Source organism: Lactuca sativa, chromosome 6 (genome assembly GCF_002870075.4).
Source record: "Lactuca sativa cultivar Salinas chromosome 6, Lsat_Salinas_v11, whole genome shotgun sequence".
In the NCBI taxonomy this organism is placed as follows: domain Eukaryota; kingdom Viridiplantae; phylum Streptophyta; class Magnoliopsida; order Asterales; family Asteraceae; genus Lactuca; species Lactuca sativa.
In genome coordinates, this window is record NC_056628.2 from 18,906,508 (window position 1) to 18,928,592 (window position 22,085).

Consider the following 22,085-nt stretch of genomic DNA (forward strand, 5'->3'; position numbering starts at 1 on the left):
TAAAATAACTAAAAATAAAATCTTTTTAGGCTGTTCTTATTTACGCATAAAAAATGTAAAGTCACACATTATGATGAGTCAAACACATTATACGCTGACCACCAACGCCAGCGCCAATGCCAACTCCAACTCTAGAATGACCAATGTCAGTGTGAAGCCAATGAAATTAGTGATCATGTGTATATTAGGTAGTTATACTCTGCAAATAGAAAATAGATAATAGATCTGATATCTTGGTGATAAGGATCTGTTTATATGTAGATTAGATACAATCCCTTGAATGAAGAGATTCACTAGATTAGATTAGTATATATTCAACATTAGGGTGAAACCCTAATGTACGGCTTGGTGTCGTCAATGTCTTGGGGACCGCATTTGTAACCTTCGTTCTCTTGGTGAGAACACCCCTTTCATAGTGAAAGCATCTTTGTGACAATTGTGTTCTTTTGTTCTTTATTTGCTCTTCATTATTTATACTTGAGTGTATCCGATCGATACAAACATTCAGTTGGTATCATAGTGGGTTTTATGATACATTCAAGTTATCGAAGCAGTTTATAACTTTTGTTCTAAGATCTGTTCATAGAAGGTCTGAAATTATTTTTTAGAATCCATGAAAATCAAAAGAAGAAGAAGAAATTTTCGTATACTATCATCCATTAGGTCTGATGACTATTACAAAGATGAAAGAAGAAGGTTATTTATCCAATGGGGAGAAGCATGATTAGTTTTGCTATGTTGTCACTTGATCGTTCACAAAATAACAGACACTCTTAAAAGAAGAAGGTTATTAATCCCCGAGGGACAAATTTAATGTGGTGTCTAGTGTTTGAATTATCTATGGAATTAGAACTTATTTACCCCTAAAGCTCCTAAAAACTATGCATTTATTATGTGTTCAAAGTTCTTTGATTTCAAGAACTGATTTGAAGTTAAACAAGAGATAACATGACTGTTTGATCTATGATGTTTTTAGATAGTTTCAAATGGGTCATGGTGACGGTTTACCTAATGTGTCAATACACATTTGGTTCAATATTTTCAATTTCATTGCACCATTTTAATGAAACCGATGAGAAATGTCATTATAATCATACATTGTGCTTACAAAGTGTCTCAAACAATTGAATCATAAGCATACGGAAATTTGACAAAGGCAACCAAGCTAAAAATTGACTAAATGGTCATAAAGTTATTTGGATCTGGTTGATTTATGGAGTTTTCTCTTACTAACTTCATCAGGTATGGTCATTCTTTCTAAATATCATTGTACCTTTCATGATTTGATGGTGGCATGTCTTGCACCAAGTATGCAAATTTTTACAAATAATGTCTCTAGAAGCATCCTTTTGTATGTGCCTAAATCTCTCTAAGTATATCATCAGTGAGACCATCTGTTGAGATGACATGGAGTCACCCACTCACGCTAATTTTCTAGCATCATCTAAACCTGGAAGCATGCTTGCCGTATGCATCAAGTCTCATGTTCTGTTGAGATATCAAGCATTTCCTAATGGCTTACCTTGATTGCATAGTCATCAATGTAAGAGATACTTTTCTGGTGCTTAAATGACAAAGGGTTATTCGTGTCCTGGACCTCCTAGACTGAGGTATGACATGGTACCATTATGAATTAATGGTGAATCTTTGATTCTATACTGCAACTAACTCTATGATGTAACGATTGGACCACTTCTTGTTGATGGGTTATCACTGTCAATGATTCACGTTGATTTCACCTCAACATGATTGAGACATCCTACTTCTTTCCCACAAGTCTTCTTTATAAGAACTTGATGATTCACTATGTAAAACTACACACTGATAAAAGTTCAAAAATCTGTGCCAATGGTTAGACTATGTACCATACTTTATCACACACACACAAACCCATTCTTTACCTTAAATTTTTCTTTAATGTATTATGATTCCATTTCAGATGCTAGACACTGATAAGGACTTGAAACTTTGTGCCGATGGGTATATCATGTTCCGTGATATATGACACGCACCTACCCACTTTCGCCCTTATTCTTATAATAAGTGGCCAATGATTCAACATATAAAACCATACACTAATGAGACTACGCAAAACTATGTAAATCATTTACTATTGCAACAACACAATAGTGTGATACAACTATCATATCCTTTAACTTTATTTGATGTTTCTTTTTTATTTTAGGCTGCTTACTGTCTTTTTAAAAAAAATCAAAAAATCAAAAAAGAAGGTAGTGTTTATTGATGCTATCAAAAAGGGGGATAAATGCTTTGCTACAAATGTCTAGTTCTGCCACATTGTTACTTGATCATTCATAGCAGACACTCTTGAAAGAAGTTTACACATCTAAGGGGGATAAAAACTCAAATGTTGCTTATTTAAGTGGAACAAAATCTAAGGGGGACCTGATATCAACATTCTATAATCTCCTTATCATTTATCAGTTTGCTACAACTCATGATACACTGATTGTTTTCGATGCTCTTACTGCTTCTACTGCTGATAAACAAAATGGGGATGTATCATACACTTTCAGGGGGAGTATTTGTTAAAGCTGAAGAATTCTTGGAAGGTTAGTTTTGACATCATCAGATAGGGGAGATTATAAGGTCATACCTTTTGATCTGATGGGTCAAACACATTACACGCTGACCACCAGCGCTAGCACCAGTGCCATCGCCAACTCCAGAATGACCCGCGTTGGCGTGAATCCAATGATGTTAGTGATCATATGTATATTAGGTAGTTATACTCTATAAATATATAATACATAATAGACCCGATATCTTGGTGATAAGGATCTGTTTATATAGATCAGATACAATCCCTTGAATGAAGGGATTCACTAGATTAGATTAGTATGTGTTCAACATTAGGGTGAAACCCTAATATATGGTTTGGTGCCGTCATGTCTTGGTGACCGTCTTTGTGACATTCGTTCTCTAGGTGAGAACTGAAACATCCCAAAAATTTCATTTTAATTCATTAATAAAAACCATAAGTATCAAAAAGACATTAATCGTGTATCTCAAAAATATCATAACATCTGTCAATGTATCAAAATCATATGTCAAAACATTAGAGTGATTCCTCCCAGGCTAAAAGCCGTGGTGTGTGCCATGCAGTCATCCCGGACTCTTCCCCTTACTAGTGGAAGTACCTGAAACCAAAACTTAAAACTGTAAGCATGAAGCTTAGTGAGTCTCCCTAAACTACCACATACCATACACATAATCAAATAATAGCATACATTGGGCCTTGCACACTACATCGGGCCCCGCCCGACATCGAATGAATCCGACATCGGGCCCCACCCGACATCGGGCGTCACCCGGTATCGGACCGAAAGCCGATATACATATAACATATCATCAAGCATATAACATAAGCACATAACATAAACGTATAAACATTCCTCGAGCTTGCCTCGGCATCGGACCGAAGCCGGGAAAATATAAACATAACATATAAGCTAAACATTCCTTGGGCTTGCCCGGACATCGGACCGAAGCCCAGAACATATAAACAAAAACATGCAAGAATCATGAAGACATCGAGCGCACAAACATTCCTCGGGCTTTCCCCAACATCAGACCGAAGTCCATAAACATATACATCGGGCTAACCCCGACATTGGACGTAAGTCCAACATATTCTAACATACATAAATGGGCTGACATTTGTGCCTTCGACCCATTCCTACTGGAGGAAAACTCACCTCATAAAGCCGGCCGCTGAATCTCTCGGTAAGGAATCTGTATTGGCTGCTCCCACGACTCTTCTGCTATCATTACCAAATAACAGTTAGTCAAAATCCAAGCAATTCTTCTTAGGGTAAAATGAATATTTTACCCCTGATATAAATGGACCCATGACCTAGGCCCAAATCCATAACATGAAGGCCCAAATCCATCAAGCCCACTAATGACCCAATTTTCTAGATTGGGCCCAACTTCCCAAATAGGCCTTCCCTCAAATCCAATATACAATAAAGTCCATTATTATCCTAAAAGAATAATCCACTAAGGCCCATTGTCACACGAACACATGGAGTTCCCTTATGGAACGCTGGGCATTCCTCCTTGATTCAGATTGCGAGCCCCAGTGGGAGTGCAATGCGTTCCCAGGACCTACGCAGGGCGTTCGAGTCCAACTTTCAAAAATGGGCCATTAAGCACTTAGTGCTTAAGCCATGCTATCCAATCACAGATCCAAGCTATCTAGGACCTCTAGAGTCATAAAGTCATGGACTTGGTGACTTTTCATGTCCCCATGATTCCAAATCTCAAAAATAGCAATCAACTTCCATAAATGTGGTCCTAACTCTTGCATGAACCCATTAAGACCTCAAAGATCGAAACTTTACTGACTCAGGGACACCATTAGCATCAAAGGTGGCAACCCTAGGCTTATAAACGAATTTCAGTCATAGAGATCCATTCTTGGGGACTAAAAAGGTCCAAAACATCATTACACTAGATCTAATCATACTTGAGGAAAGTTGTGAACTTTATACCTTCAAAGAGTCCCAAATGATGATGCTATCCCGGATCTATGAGCTCAATATATTCAAGTTCCTCTTCACCAGCTTCTCCTTCCTTCTTCCAAGCTTTTAAGCTCCAAAACAAACTTCACAAGGCCAAACACACACAAGAATGAGAAAAGGAGACTATCTAGGGTTTTTTGAGGTTGAGAGGCTGGTAAGGAGGCTAGGGTTTGAGTCATAATGTTGTTTATATAGGTCCCAAACCCTAAAAATTAGGGTTTGCATTCAGCACGGTAATGCAACGCGTTCCTCAGGGGAATGCTCCGCGTTCAGGCTCTGCCTCCAAAATCCAAAGTTGGCATAAATAGTCCCTCCTTCTTTCAAATTCCATAATTACAAGGTCCAAAAGCAGCAAATCAATATATAAGGGACCAAAAATGTAATTAATACCTGGACTGGGTGTTACAAGAACACCCATTTCTTAGTGAAAGTGTCTTTGTGACAATCGTGTTCTTTTGTTCTTTGTTTGTTATTCATTGTTTATAATTAAGTGTATTCGATCGATACAAACCTTCAAAAAACAGAAAATAAATATACTTTTGGATTTTTTTTCATATTATGTATATGCAAGTGCAATGCAGAAAATAAAATTGCAAATATTTTAAAATTTTAGCTAAAAAACTGAAAGATTTAAAATTTTTAACCAAAAATACAAATTTTCACACTGACCCCATCCTCAAGCTTAAAATGATGCATTGTTCTCAATGCTTAGAGAGGAATGAACAACTCAATAAAGCATAAAAAACAAAAGGTTGCAGCTGGGGAAAAATGTACTTGATATGTTGCCGAAAATTCTGATTTTGACAAAAATATTGGCGAAAAAAATCTGATTTTCAGCAACTTAGGAGATCCTTTGGTTTTCCCAAGCTTCCTTGGAACTGCGACCACTCTTTATTGAAAGCAAATAAATAAATAAATAAATAAATAAATAAATAAATAAATAAATAAATAAACTACTCATCAAGTTGGCTCCCAAAAAGCCGTCCTTTTTTTTAAAGTCGTTGCTCAACTGTGGTCAACCAAAATTTTAACTGGTGAATGTGGGGCTTATCTTCAACTCAATTTTTTTTCTTTGTCACTCCAGACCCCTTCAAATATGGAAGAATTGGTGGATTTGAAACTTGCTCAACAACCTTGAAAAACTTTAGATTTTTATCAATATAATCGTTTCAGATTTTCGTGTCTCTTTCTTTTTCTGCTCCTCTTCTTTGCAACAATCACCTCCTTTATCCCAAGCTGGGCTTTTTCTGTCAGCTTCTTGTATCTTTTTTTTCTTTCTGATTTTGTTGACAGCAACCAAATCTTTTTACTCCCCAGGATTATTTCTTTTCAGCTTCTTCTCAGCACCCACCTTCTTCTCTTCTTCCCTAAGCTTACCCTTTTCAGTTCTTTTGATGTGTCATTAAAAACTTATAGAAATCCTTAGAAAAAGGACTACTGGTATCCAGATAATTAACAGAAAATTTATCTGAAAAAATATCAACATCATTAATATTAAAGTTCACAATATCACCATTAAACTCCATAGACAGCGTACCAGCAAAGACATCAATTTTTGTTTTAGTAGTTTTCATAAAAGTTCTTCCTAAAATAATTGAGTTTTTGTCTGATACATCACATTGCCCATGTCCAAAATACAAAAATCAGGGGGAAAAATTAATTCATCCACTTGGATAAGAACATCATCCAATACACATTTTCGGTGTACTGTCGAGTGATTTGCCAACTGAATGATGGTCTTGGTCTTTTTCGAAGTTCCCAATATTAATTTTTCAAAAAGTGATAATAGGAGTACATTGACTGAGGCACCTAAATCAAGCATGGATTTTGGAAAAATTCTACTACCTAATTACAAGAGATCGAGAAAATTTCCGGATCCTTGCACTTTGGAGGTAATCCTAGGAGATATATTTTCGCCAGCTTTGACAGTTTCACTAATTTTCAGTTTTTTGTTTGAAGCACACAATTCTTTTAAAAAATTGGCATAACGAGGAATCTGTTTAATAATATCTAATAACATAATATTTACCTCCACCTTACGAAAGGTGTCCATGATTTCCTTGTCTTCTTGGTCGTGCTTCGTGCTCTTCAGCCGCGATAGGAATGGTGGGATTGGCTTGTACTATTTCAAAACTAGTTTTGCAAGCTTAGGAGTCTCTTTCTTTTCGTCTCTTTTATCTTGGTTTTCACCCAAAACTTCTTTAGTTTCTTTTTCAGCCTATTATTCTGGTTCATATTTGCTTGGGCCTTCATAACTCTTCCCGATTCTCATGGAAATCGTGCTCACATTATGCTTTGGATTGTGTTCAGTAGGAGTATGTAATTTTCCTTAAGACTCCAGTCGACCTACGTAGTGGCAAGTTGAGACATCTGCTGCTCCAGATTTTTTATACTTGCTCTAGTTTCATTATGGAACACATGAGTGTTGGTGGCTAAAATTTTAATAATACCTTCTAATGCCACGATGGAGCTTCCATATTCTTGATGTGAATTTTGCTGAAAATTTTGATTCCGAAACTGCTGCTAACTCTAATAATTCTGCTAAAAACGAAGCTGCTGAAGATTTTGCTGCTGTTGGAATCCGGGTGGATTCTGCTATTGTTGTCTTTATTGAAAATTGTTCTGAAAATTTTGATGATAGCCTCTAACAACTTTTACTACAGTTGTGTCCTCTTGCAATAATGGGCACATTTCAGCATGATGTTCGGTTTTTAAGCAGATACCACATTGTTTTTTTGCAACTTTTTTTGGTTAGTAGCAGAACCGCTTTGTTCATTTCAGAAATTTGAGCTTCTAAATGATGTGAGCTAACTTCTTTGACTCCCCATGGTTGATAAGCGTACCACTCGTCTTCATTACCGAAATGTATTGCCTCAATATCCTACTTTTATATTAGCTCCTAGATTTTAGTTGCTGTCATATCCCCTAAGGATCCGTCACTTGAAGCATTTATCAGGCGCCTATCCATGGGTGTCCGACCTTCGCTGAAACAATTAAAGAGTTGGTAATAACTAATTCCATGTTGTGGGCACCTAACAAGTAGCTTTTTGAAGTGCTCCCAGTATGTGTGCAAAGCTTCTCTTCTTACTTGTTTGATACCAAGGATCTCGCGGTGAAGGCTTGAAACTCGTGTTTTTAAAAAAATATTTCTCTAAAAACAATTTTGCGAGTTCAGTCCATCTTGTGATCGACTCGGATGGGAGCTCGTGCAACCATTCTCTCGCTGAGTCTTGAAGTGAAAATGGGAATGCCCTTAGTTTTATATGATCTTTAGTTATGACATGTGGCTTCATTCTTGAACAAACCACATGAAAATCCTTGAGGAATTTATGTTGGTCTTCGTTTTCTAAGCCTCTGAACGTGATAAGGAGGTGTATTAGCCCATATTTGAATTTGAAATTTTAGGCTTCAGGGAAGGTGATGCAGAGAGATTGCTGAGTAACCTCTTGGGTGACCAATTGTTTGAGGGTTTTCTCTTCACCCTCTCCGTAACTCATGATTGATTTTTCAGATTTAGTTTCTGAAGAGTCCGTGGTTTCAGATTTTTTAGAAGATGGTGGAGTAAATTTTTGAAATGAGTTGTGAGAAGGTGAAGACGGTGGTACTTTTGGAAAGTACGAGACGATAATTTATGGTTTATTCCACAAGGGACTGCCTTGTGGTGTGGTGATTTCTGGTGGTAAAGAAAAGGATGGAACTGAGGAACCTGCTTGTTGGTTTTTAAGTTTTGTTTGATTCTTCAACTTCCTCGTGGTTTTCTCAATTTATGGATAGAAAACTAGAGGTGTACCTATACGAAAATTTCTTGGCATACAAACTATTAGCAGTACTGTGTCCCTAGAAATGACGCCATTTTGTAAACCCGCTGTCGCGAGCATCTTAAGCAAATAAATTTATCACAAATTAAATGCACTAATGGGTAGTACATGGAAGCAGGGTCGAATCCTCAAGGACACAACCTAATGGTCAATGCCTCTTTGCGTAATGCACATACTAGTCATAAAACAAAAATGTAAAAAGGTATTTTTGATTAATAATTAAAAACTCAATAGCAGTGAAAATAACTAAATGAAATTCATTAATAAAAACGAATTCAGTTCTGCTGCGACTTTTCTAATCATGCAATTAACATTTACCTGGTTATTTAAGATGGGTTCTATCTAATCTGGTACTGAGAATAACTAATAAGCTTTAGTACATTCTCTTTTACCTAATTAGTTAACCAAAACAAGCTCTTTAATTAACCCTAACTTTTTACTGATCTAATTAAACAAGCTCTTATTTAAATTCAAAAAAGCAACATTATGATCTGTATAACATTCCCAACAACATTCTTATATTTTTCACAAGATCGGAAACATAAAAATATGAAATTTCAGTTTATATTAGAGTTAAATCCCAACATGGAACCAATCTGATTCTTGTTACTTATTACCGGTTGATTAGAATAATTACAAATTCTATTAATTGATTAAACCCTAATTAGGTGATCAGGCTAAAAAGAATCAAAATCAAACATTCATTAAGTGCAACATTGAAAATTATAGACAAAATCTCAAATCAAAAACCAGATCTAATGATTGATTACATGAAAAGTACTAGTCTATGCAAAACTGAAATCTAGGGTTTAGCCAAACATGGCTAAAATCTGGTCTTGAATAATAAATAAGAATTAAATGACTAATCTTAATAAACTAAAGGAATGAGATGATCTACAACCTTCAAATCTTCAGAATCGATTTAAAAAGAGAGAAATCACATAAAAAGTAATATGGAAAGGGTTTTTCATCATCTGGGAACGTCTAGGTTTCAAATTGATCAAAGAGGTCGAATTTATATGCAAGCCAGTTACTTCCAGAGCATGAAGCAAGAAAACGCAATCGTGTAAAGGGCAAAACATGATCATGTTTTTGCGTAAAATCTCCTGAAATCCCGTTTAATGAAGTACGATGCTATTTCTGACATGCAACTCAAAAACATGATCGTATTTTATGCAGGAACATGATCGAATAAATCCTTCGAGGTCCCAAAACTTGATTTCTGACTTGGAAATGTAGTGAAGATGAAACACGATCAAAAGCATAATCACATGGTGAAAAACACGACTGTGTAAACTCAAAAACACATGTTTCAGATGTGAACTCTTTAGCTTCAGTAAATCTGACCCAAATTCTAGCTTCCTCTGGTGTTATTAGCCCGATTAAGCTCCTATAATGCATCCAAGCTGCTTCCAAATCACCGGTCCACTCGAAATACTTGAGAAAGACATAAAAACACGAGCAGTATGAGAATTATAACAATATACATGAATCGAACATTATTTAAACTAATGTACATGAAAATACGTAATTTTGATGCTAAATGCTAATAAAAACTACCCTAGAAGATGCATAAAATGACATCTGTCAGATATACCATAAAGAATCACTATAAGTAATGAGTACAAAATAATGATTTGGGTATTCCATAGCAATATATTTCAATGAGGACGGCGTACACGTATGCACATTCTTTCATTTTCCCTAAAAAGCTTGATCATTAACACCTATAGTTGGCGAGCCGGCTGGTGTTCCACCAGACTGTCTAGAATAGTCAGTGGTTGTCATCTATACTCCTATAGATGACTGGTCCTAGTAGTACAATAGTACAATGCATGGCCTCTCACCATCATTATTTCCCCAAAACCCTTCACTATCCAATATAGTTTAAATATGATAAAATAAATATACAAGTAAAATCATATCATATTAATTCATCTAGCACATATATCAAGAACACAGATAATCGACACACATGTCATTTAATTATCTAAATACTTTGTATATATGTGTAAGATAAAAGTAAATATGCACTCACTATTTAATAGCGGATGAATTAAGAATAGGATTGAGCTTCGCCTAAGAACTTAGCTTTTCCTTTCGAAAGACCTATATATAATTATCACTAAGTCTTAATCTTTGTTTCATAAATTTTGCTACTATAATAATGATAGTATAGATTCTTCAACAATACCAATGCATATTGATCTATAGATGATAAGGAATAACCATGTAAGATCGTATCAGATGTATTTTTTGTTTGGTATACATAGTATACTGTTTGGAAATCCCACTTTAAATACCTCATAAAATCTAGCCTTGACATCACCTCCGTAATTAGATCAATATGTTTTATGGCATGGAATTACTGATAAATCTTATTTATAGGTTCATAATAATGATTATGAATATAAATAAAAGTTACAATTAAAGAACAATAGGTGTAGCTTAACTAGAAAATTCACAGGAAAAACTCCGACCCGAAAGCTTTTAGTTTCCGGGTTCTGTAATGCCCCAGGCTTTGCCAAATACTTAAAATCTAAAGAAAATTTGGACTTAAAATCTTATAGAAAGTGAAGAGAGAAAGATTGATGGTGTGTGGAATGGGGAGTTGAGGCTGTTATTTTATAGGCTTGATTTCGGGTAAAGCGAGCTGTACCTAGACAAGAGGCGAGTCGCGCCCTGGCTTGGTCGGCATGGCCTCCACCAAAAAAGTGACACGTGGCACACATGTAGTTGTGAAATGTTGTAATGCCAGGTAAAATCATAGGTTCTTCTAAAAACCGTATCTCTCTCATACGAGCTCAATTTTTTGATGTTCTTTATATCCAAGTGTAGCTATTGATGAGTACTATAACTTTAGTTTAGATTCTGTCAGCTAATTCTAAAACCAGATTTAATAGTCTATTAATATTACATTGCAAAAGACCATGCAAAATTCATTACTTCTTCATACGGACTCCGTTCTTTACTGTCTTATATCGACAAATTCCTGTTCACGAGATCTTCAACTCTCATTTACATTGTGTTGGCTAATACTGAACCGATTTGCATTTCTATTTCTGTGTCCACACTGATGCACCGGGACTATGAAAATTCATAACTTCCTCACACGAAGTCAGATTTGGATGTTCTCTATATTCACACTTTCGATTTTATGATTACTAAGACTTTTGTTTAGACTACTTAGGATAATAAGCAACCTATCTCTAATTAAGTTTTTACAATGCACTCTACCGTATGATTCTAAACGCAAAACTTCATAGGATCGTTACTTCTTCTTGGGAACGCAAATTTAAGCGTTCCTTATATCCCTAAGATCGTCATCACGACTAATACAAATTTCATTAAAATTATTTATACTAAATAAGATTTGATTTTTGAATGTTATTTGATGTAATTCGTTAAGTTATAATAACATTTTATAAGCCCAATAATTTTCCATAAAACATGTAGGTAATATATCATTTATATAACTTTCATCGCATATGAAAGATTATTAATTATTTACGATTATCCTATTCGAGGATTTTAATTATAAATAATTATTATATTTTAAATTTTAATGCCTAGCCCGAACTTATGGACATTACAGTTAGTTCCCCCTTTAGGATGATTACGTACTATAATCATATAACAACAAAACAACTTTGAGTAGTGATTTCTCAAGTACCCTTTCGTTCCTTAAGTATGAGTTTATTTTGGTACTTTTTCTCACACAATGCTATCCCTATCAACTTGATACTAGAAAAATATACTTTTATTACTTGGTCAACTATAACTCATGACACATCGAGGTTCTATGCCATCGTGGGATGACAAGATCTACGATCATTCCCTTCTTACCCATTGGTATAAGTAAAGGTTTCAAGCTCCCTTACGATATTTAATGTCGTTTTCTTATTTTCCAACAAAAGCATCCCTTCTACTATCTTCATATCCATAATTGAAGCTAATAACTTTCTTTTAGATTTTGGCACTGCGACTTTCCTGGATTTTGACATTGAATCAAGAGTCGAGTTGTCTTTCATACTTTCACCTTAGTGGTTGGTTATCTCTCACTTGAGTTCAAAATTTCACTTTTTGATGCGACTAACTATCGATTGAGGCCCATTATGGATCCTGCTTATGTGATTTTTTTAGCCTTCTTTCTTCTTAAAAGAAACTCCTAATTTTCATATTAATGACTTTATCATCCCTAACGTAGTATCACTTTTTGCGCTCAAGACGAGTAATCTTCTCATATCACAATCATGGTCTGATAGAGATTACCAAAAACATTAAATCGTATACCAACATACACACGTGCAAAATGGTATAAGAGGGTAATACTAGCAACAACGATAGTTGCTGAACTCAAAACTTTCTCGTCCTCTTTTCTAGAGGATCAAACTTGTCACACTCCATTTGATCATCATGACCATCTCAGAAATATCACGTAACCAACATCCTTGTGCATTCTTCCTTCCTTTCTACAACAACCACAACTCTTATGACTCGTCAAATGAGTGTAAAACTCTTGGAATTTCTTAGCTGTTGGAGGTGCTCCTTTGCTGGAACTTTAGTCCTAAACTTCAACTTACTAAATTAATTTTTAATTGGAGACTCATTCTACTACTCAATTTGGGTCATAGGTTGAATCCTAAGATAAGGTCTTTACCTTGGCTTTTGTAACAGATCGAATGGTCACATTCTAACGACCTTCAAATTCACAGTACAACGAACTAGACTCTTGTCTCTATGAGTCAAACATTACCATGGAAGACACTTTCCTTCATGTTATAATGCGATACTATCACATCATAGCAGGTAACATTTCTATATATTGGCTGCTTAATCCCTAATGACGACTACAATTCTTTTGTTGATCACTTTGATTATCTCCTTCTCCAATCTTTTACCACAGTCTCTACACTAGAAATGGTTCTTTTAACCAATCAAATCACTTTGAAAATTAACCGGACTCGATTCTTTATGAATACTAGGGTTTGAAAAATTCATTTTCCTATTTATCACCAAAATACAGGTAATAATGGAAACAAAAAAAAAAACAAACTCAACTAGTGCCTTAGTAACATTGTGACTCTTCCTGATTTAAGTACGGATCCCGTGCATCCGGTAGTACATGCCTATATTACCTTTCACACCTATACATACTCGTCCCAAGAATTTCTGTAGTTCCCAAGTCACTTCTATACAAAATAACCACAAAGCAATTTAACACATATGAATGTGTCAAAATAAGCACATTTCCAAATAGAATATACTAGGCACTTTAATATCGAATATTCATTTTACCATGCACATATGAATTTTTCCTTGACTCCTCTTCTAGGATCCTTCCCGCACATATGCTGGACTTAGCATATTCTAACTCTGCGCTTCTTTATTTCCGCATCAATAATCCACATGAATTTCAACATTAAAGAAGTCTTTAGGAATGCCTCTACTAAAATGTTGTCTTCATAATAACATGTTCTTCTCCTCTATTTTTAATTGTTAAAGACATCATAATTTCGTTTGCAATTCTACTTCTAAACTCTTTGTACAAATTCTTTCTTGCGTAGTGTCCAGTCTGCAAGGCACACTATACCAGAATTTATTCTAGTGGTATGGAGATAAATGCTCTCGAACTACTTCTATCAGAATCATTGGTAGGGGTGGAAAATCGGCCCATCGTGTCGTGTTTTTATCTGACACGACACGATAATATTTTATGTAACACGAACACGACATGACACGATGTCGTGTTTTTTCTAACTAACATGGAAATGAACCAATTAAAAAACGATATACACGATACGACACGACCAAAATAACATAATATAATATTAGTTTATTTAATTAATATTTAATCATACATAACACGACAAACACGAGTAACACAAAAAACACGACAAATAAATGCCAAATCGTGTCAATTTCGTGTTGAATTTTGAACACGAACACGACACGACATGACATCGTGTTTTTTAAACTTGACACAACCACGACACGAACACGAATCCAGACGTACTGACACATAATAATCCCATGGTAGTCCCTTCACATACCTATCAACTTTTTTTATCTCGTCAGGTACAATACGCAAGGAGTACTCCATCTTGTTTATAAAGGAATTGATATATTCATTAATGGACATGTTGCCCTTCTTCATTGTTAGAAAATTTTTCTCAAGCTTTAGCATGTTTTGGGCTGAGTAGAACATGTTTTTGAATTGTACCAAGAACTCTGCCCATATCAGATGCAATGGCTTGTTAGGGCTTATGGTCTTTCCTAACGTATTCCACCAACGAATAACTGCACCCTTAAACTATCGCACAACATAAGTGGTTTGTAGCTTCCCCTCTCAACAACATGTTATGAAGGCTATCTCCATCTCAGAAACCTAATCCATAACTCCAATAAGATCTTCTTTCCCATTAAAATTTGACGGCTTTCATGTCATAAAGTCCTTGTACTTGTATCCGTTCATATCAATCCCCCTGTCTAGGCGGTTCCTCCTAACCACTTGTGGTTCAGTTTGATCTACAATATTGCTATAGCTTCCCTCTTCGGACTGATCTTCATTCACCTTTGGTTCAAAGATTGGTGCAGTGACTTTTTTCCCATTCCCTTGGAGCAGTTGTTTGGCCTCCTCCATTTGCTCAGCTAGCATTTCCCGAATCATATCTTGAACTCATGCCGTTGTGATTTGTTTAGTTGCTGGTATGATTTATGGTGCACGCTCAACCACATGTCGAGGTTCATGCTGACGGTTTCCATTATCATTTCCCAGTTTGCTACGTGTTCTCACCATGACATTTTGTACACCAAACAATCATTCATTGTACTGAAATTTCGAGTATATTATAAAAGTTAAGGTTTTATTTATGTTTACACACATAATCCTCCTTATAACTCAATAAAGTTATATGCCAGTTCTAATACATTAATTATACATTTAGAATCCCGAACATATAAAGTTTCCAATCAAGGTTGGCAACAGACCTTAAATCCTTCTCAAATAGAAATATAGGTAGGCAAACTAAGGTATGCTATAATATAAATCATTTATCATATAATAGAAATTAAGGAACATACCCTAAAGTATTATAGTGCTTGTGTCAAATCTGGTATACAACCTAAAATATTTTAGACACACACCTCACGATCATCACTTAGCATTTTAAGTTTAAGTCTAGAATTTATCAAGATTCCTAATTCAATTAAACTAATGCTCTGATACTAACTGTGACATCTCCAATTTTACAACAATTTATTTATTTATGTTTATTTAAAGCAGTGTATTATTTTATTAGTGAGAAATTTGTCCTAAAATGTTATTATTGTAAAATGATATCAATATCAAAGCATTTCCAAAGAATATTTTTCATTGATATTTAAAAACTTGAGATGTCATAACTGATGCAGAAACATAAGCATAAACTAGTCTTTACAGGCCTTACATTAATTTGTCTAATGGCCTAAAACTACTTAAATCTCATGGCAGATTCAAACATCAATATCCCTGAACCTTTGTATTGCTACCTGTGATACGAAGAGACCGAGTGGGCATGATTGGGAGCCTGATGAGCACATAGGGTTTTCAACCCACAATAATATAGTTATAATCTTTTTAAATATATATTTCGCAACCAACAAATGACCGAATTACCCATTCCCGTTCTCACTCCCTGATCTTACAAGATGATCTCGAGGGATCTACCCTAAATGATCACTATAAGTAATGAGTAGACAATACTGATTCAGGGATTTCATAGCAATATATGTCAAAGAGGATGGAGTACATGTATGGACATTCTTTCCTTTTCCTTGAAAAGCTTGATCATTAACACCTATAGGTGGCAAGCCTGTTAGTGTTCCACCAGACTATCTAGAATAGTTAGTGGTCTTCATCTATACTCCCAGAGATTATTGATCCCATCACTACAATAGTACAATGCACAGCCTCTCACCATTACTATTTTCCCATAACCCTTCACTACCCAATACAATTTAAATATAATAAAATAAATATACATGTAAAATCATATCATATTATTGCCTCTAACACATATATCAAGAACACAAATAATTGACACATATAACTTTTAATTATGTAAATAATTTGTATTTGTGTGTAAGATGAAAGTAAGTATGCACTCACTTGTTAAAATTGGATGACTTGATATTAGGGTTGAGCTTCACCTAACACCTTAGCTTTTCCTTTTGAAAGACCTAGATATAATTATTACTAAGTTTTTGTCTTTGTTTCATAACTTTCGTGACTATAATAAAGATAGTCTAGATTCCTCAACAATGACAATGTATACTGATCTATAGCTGATAAGGAATAACCATGTAAGATCATATTAGAGGTAGGGTGCATTTGATATACATACTATACTATTTGAAAATTCCACTTTAAATACCTCACTAAATCTAGCCTTAACATCACCGTCGTAAGTAGATCAATCAATATTATGACATGGAATCACAGATAAATCTTATTTGTAGGTTCATAATAACAATTACGAATATAAATATAAGTTACATTTAATGCAAAATAGTTGTAGCTTAACTTACAAAGTTTCCTGACAAAAGTATGGAAAATTTACAGGCAGAACTACAACCCGAAAGCCTCTATTTTCCGGACTCTCTAATGCCCCCACGCTTTGCCAAATACTTAAAATCTAAAGAAAATCCGGTCTTAAAATATTAGAGAAAATGGAGAGAGAATGATTGGTGGAGTGTGGAATGAGGAGTTGCAGCTGCTATTCATACACTTTAATTTGGGCAAAGCGCAACACACCTAGACAAGGGGCGAGCCACAACCTGGCTTGATCAGCAAGGCCTCCACCGAAAACGTTACACGTGGCGCACATGCAATGGTGAAAAGTCGCAATGCCATGTAAAATTGCAGATTCTTCTAAAAACATTATCTCTCTCATATGTGCTCCGTTTTCGATGTTTTTATATCCATGCGTAGCTATCAACGAGTACTTAGGGTTGTTTACTATTTGGATAAAACCGAATTTTCCAATTGGACAATTTGGATTTGACTATTTTGTTTAGATATTCAGATTTTTGGATTGGTTTTCAACAAAACCGAATTATTATTTTGGATTTCGGATTGGTTTTGGTTTATAAAATAATAATCGAATAGTCCAAAAAATGGAACAACAATTTATTATTTATTTATTTTTAATATACCTATAACTATATATTAATTTTATAATTTATTTTTTCAAATAAGTTAAAAAAGTTTCACCAAATAAAAAACATTAATATGCATTTTTTCTTAAAATTTTTTATCTATTAAATATTAAACTATAATATATGTCATTTTAAAATGTTTTGGATTTTGAAAACCAAATTATAAAACCGATCCAACCGAATTGTAATTGGATCGGATCGGATCAGATTTGAATTTAGTTTGGACTATTCAGATCCGTATTTTGAAAACCGAAATCAATTTGGATTTACTTAATTGAATCGGATCGAACAGATCCATCTAAACGAACAGCCCAACGAATACTACAACTTTAGCTTAGGCTCCGTCGGCTAATTCTAACTCAATTTTAAATTTAACTGTCTATTAGGATTACACTATAAAAGGCCGTGCAAAATACATAACTTCTTCATACAGACTCCATTCTTGAATTTCTTTATATCAATAAATTTCTGTTCATAAGATCTTCAATTCTCATTTACATTATTTTAGCTAACAATCAACCGATTTGGAATTTAATTTCTGTGTCCACATTGATATGCCGAAACTTTGGAATATGATAACTTCCTCATACAAAGTCAGAGTTTGACGTTCATTATATGCACTATTTCACTTTTATGATTACTATGACTGTTGTTTAGACTAATTAGACTAATATGCAACGTATTTCTAATATAATTTTCACGACGCACTCTATCGCATGGGGCTAAACTTGAAAATTTCAGGGATCGTGACTTCTTAATGGGATGTCTGATTTAAACGTTCTTTATATCATTGAGATCGTCATCACGACTACTAGAACTTTTATCAAGATTATTTATACTAAATAATCTTTTACTTTTGAACGTTATTTGATGTAATTCGTTAAATTTGATAATATTATTTTATATAGATATTGTAAGCTCAATATTTAGCCGTAAAACAAGTATGCAATATATAAATATCATTTATATAACTCGCATCGCGTATGAAAGATTATTAATCATTTACGATTATCATATTCAAGGATTTTAATTATAAATAATTATTATATTTTATATTTTAATGCCTATCCCAAACTTGCAGGCATTACAATGCACCTATTTTTAGTCAGTATTTTTTCAGTAAAACATATTCGAAATATATTTTAAAAGTCAAAAATCACTTTACTAGCAAGAAATTGAAAATTATCACACATTAATCATGTATGTATGTGTGTGTGTGTGTATATATATATATATATATATATATATATATATATATATATATATATATATATATATATATATATATATATATATATATATATATATATATATATATATATATATATATATATATATATATATATATATATATATAGGGCTAGGTTGTAATGTGGATGGACAACTATTGTGCGGACGTGTGGACCATGCTATTCTATGAGAATTACTAAGAGAATTGGTTGTTTACTAATGTGAATACGTTAACCTAAAACAACTATCGTTATTTTCATGTATTCTCACTAATATTTATTTGTTTTTGTTGTCACATATCGTTTTTTACTCATTATCATTCTTACAAAATACGACTCAATAAACATTCTCACAACATTATGACAAAATGAGAATAATAAAAACAAAGTTTATAATAAACTTATAGACGATTTAACTAGTGAGAATGTGTGATAATCACAATAGTTATGAAAGATTGTACATATTTACATTACCAAACAACATATTTTATTTTTCATTATCACATAATAGCATTATCCACACGTCTGCACAATAGATGTCAATCCACATTTGAACCTAGCTCTCTCTTTCTCTCTCTCTCTCTCTCTATATATATATATATATATATATATATATATATATATATATATATATATATAGTATTTCATTATAAAGTACTTATAATACCGTGTATATTAATTGATAATGATAACTTCCTTGATTAGATTAAATTTTATTATATAATTATTCAATTTAGTGCTTATCCTGGAGATCCACGAGTTATAAATCAGAACCCTTGTTAGCCATTTTCAAACCCTAGCCGTAACAAGCAAAATTCAAATTTCCTCTCTTATTCCTCTCTCCTAATTCTTTCCTAGGGTTCCGAGGGTATTAGGTGTGAGCCATTAGAGACATCCACACTATTGGTGCTTGATTTCCTAAGGAATATTTGAAGATTCAAGGTTGCTATATTTGATTATAGCTAAAGGTATGTACTCTAATTTTTGTGATTTTCGATAATACCTAGATTAAATTAGTTTTTCATAGTATGTTGCTATAATGAGAAATACCATAGATCTCTAGGTTGCATTTGACTACAAAATCCTTTTATGATTCTGCTGTACAAAGTTTTTGTTTTGCGACCTAGAAAACCCATAAGTGGTATCAGACTCATGGCCTAGGATTTTCCATTATATGCACATTGGTGAAAAACTGAAGAAACAAAAAAAACCTGCTAATTGCAGGCGCAACGCGCTTTGCTGGTGGATAAGGTTTCAAGAATTTCTTTCCTTTTTCGAATTGTAGGATAGTTACGAGATACAAATGACTATTTTAATTGGTTAAAATCTAAACATTTAATCAAGGTAATTGGATAAAACCTAAATCGAAAATTAAGGAAGAAAATAAAGAATTAATATTATTTATTTAAATGTCTAAATAAGATAACCACTTACTTTTTAAAAGATTTAATATAATTAATTAAGTGTTTAATTAAAAGATAATTATTAAATCTTAAATGATTTAAATGTTAATTAATTAAAATTTAATTAAGTTAGTAAGATTTAAACCTAGTATTTTTAAATAGTTTAAAATACATATATTTTTATAAGAGTATATAATACTATATGTAAAAGAACAATAATTTGTCAGTCAAACCAGGACTAGGCCTCATTTATGAAGCCATGCCATAAGAGATACATAAAGAGATGACCTATAAAATGACCGTTGAATGAGTGTCCTTTTCAGTCACCGCTTCTTTGTGTGGTGGATTATCATTAGTCGAAAGGGTTCTGATAGGATGTAAATCTTGTTAAAGTATAACATAAAGTACTAGAACACACAAAAGAAAAATTCCAATCAAGTTACTTAGGAAAAATATGAAGTTGTATGCTAATCCATGAAAACACACATCATTTCTTTATGAATCGTAAGTGGAGCGTGTGTGGTTAACCGACACACTAATTTAGTACTACAAAGTAGAAATGATGAGACGACTCGAGTTTTGCTTGTTAATGGAGCATGTATGGTTAACCGACATGCCATATGAGATTGTAAATGAGAACGAGGATGTCACATAGGTTCGAATGGTTATTCACATCTTGTTTGTGATCCTTAGTATCCCAACCATAAATGTAAGAGCATAATCTGAGATTAAACATGCCATTGATAGTTCAATGAATCTCAAAAGATCAAGGAGTTTCATAGTGATTGAAATTGGTAAAGTGTATTATCTAACTAAAATAGATTCACAATTTGATTACGACAACCCTCTTTTTTGTATGAATTGTAAATGTGGATCGTAGCCATAAGTATATAAATTTAGGTTAACGTATATTAAGGATTGAAATCAACTAAATAAAACTTTCTCTAATACATAAATGTCTAGAAAGGATGATCTTCTCCTCCTCATCTTACCGCTCAAATATTAAACTTCACTATTCTCTCAATTCTCTCAAAAGAAAAGCTTAGTGGTCTGAACTACATGTACTGGATGAGCAATCTAAAAATGACTATGCGTTATGATAACAAAGAGTGTGTTCTCGATAACCCTATTCCTGAGATTAGCATGAAAACTGCTACTCCTAAAGATGTGGCTACAAATGCCAAACATGTTGACGTCGCTACAAAGGTTGCTTGTATCATGATAGCCACTATGATGCCATAACTGCAAAATTCCTATGAGGACTACTGACCATATGAAATGCAAAACTTGGTGAAATGTTTCACAATAAAGCTAGACAAGAACGTTTTGCAATCGTCAAATCCCTAACGACACACAAGATGAAGGAAGAAGAATCTGTGTGTGCTCATGCGTAGAAAATGTAGAGACACGTGGAAAGGTTGGAGAAGCTCAATGTGAATTTTGACAAGGAGTTGGCCATTGATATGGTTCTTAATTCTTTACCTGGTTGTTATGACATGTTTATCTTTACTAATCATTTGAACAACACTGAAACGACGTTGATGCAACTCCATAATTTGTTGCATATTGCTGAAGTGGGAATGAAGAAGTATCATCCTACTAGTATTGCTCCTACTCATGTCCCGACCATTCATCAAGGCAAGGGGAAGAAACGGAAAGCTATTACCCAACCCAAGTTGAACAGAAATGCACAATTTAGAGATTCTGGTCGTGGGTCAACGGGGAAATCTAACAATGAAGTTGCTCGTTTTAACGATCTAAAGGAGGCCATTTGCATTCATTGTGTCCAAAAGGGGCATTGGATGATAAAATGCCAAAAATACTTCCAAGAGTTGAAAGAAGGAAAAGTAAAAGTGTTTGGTTCTTCGTCAGGTATATACACTATCGAAA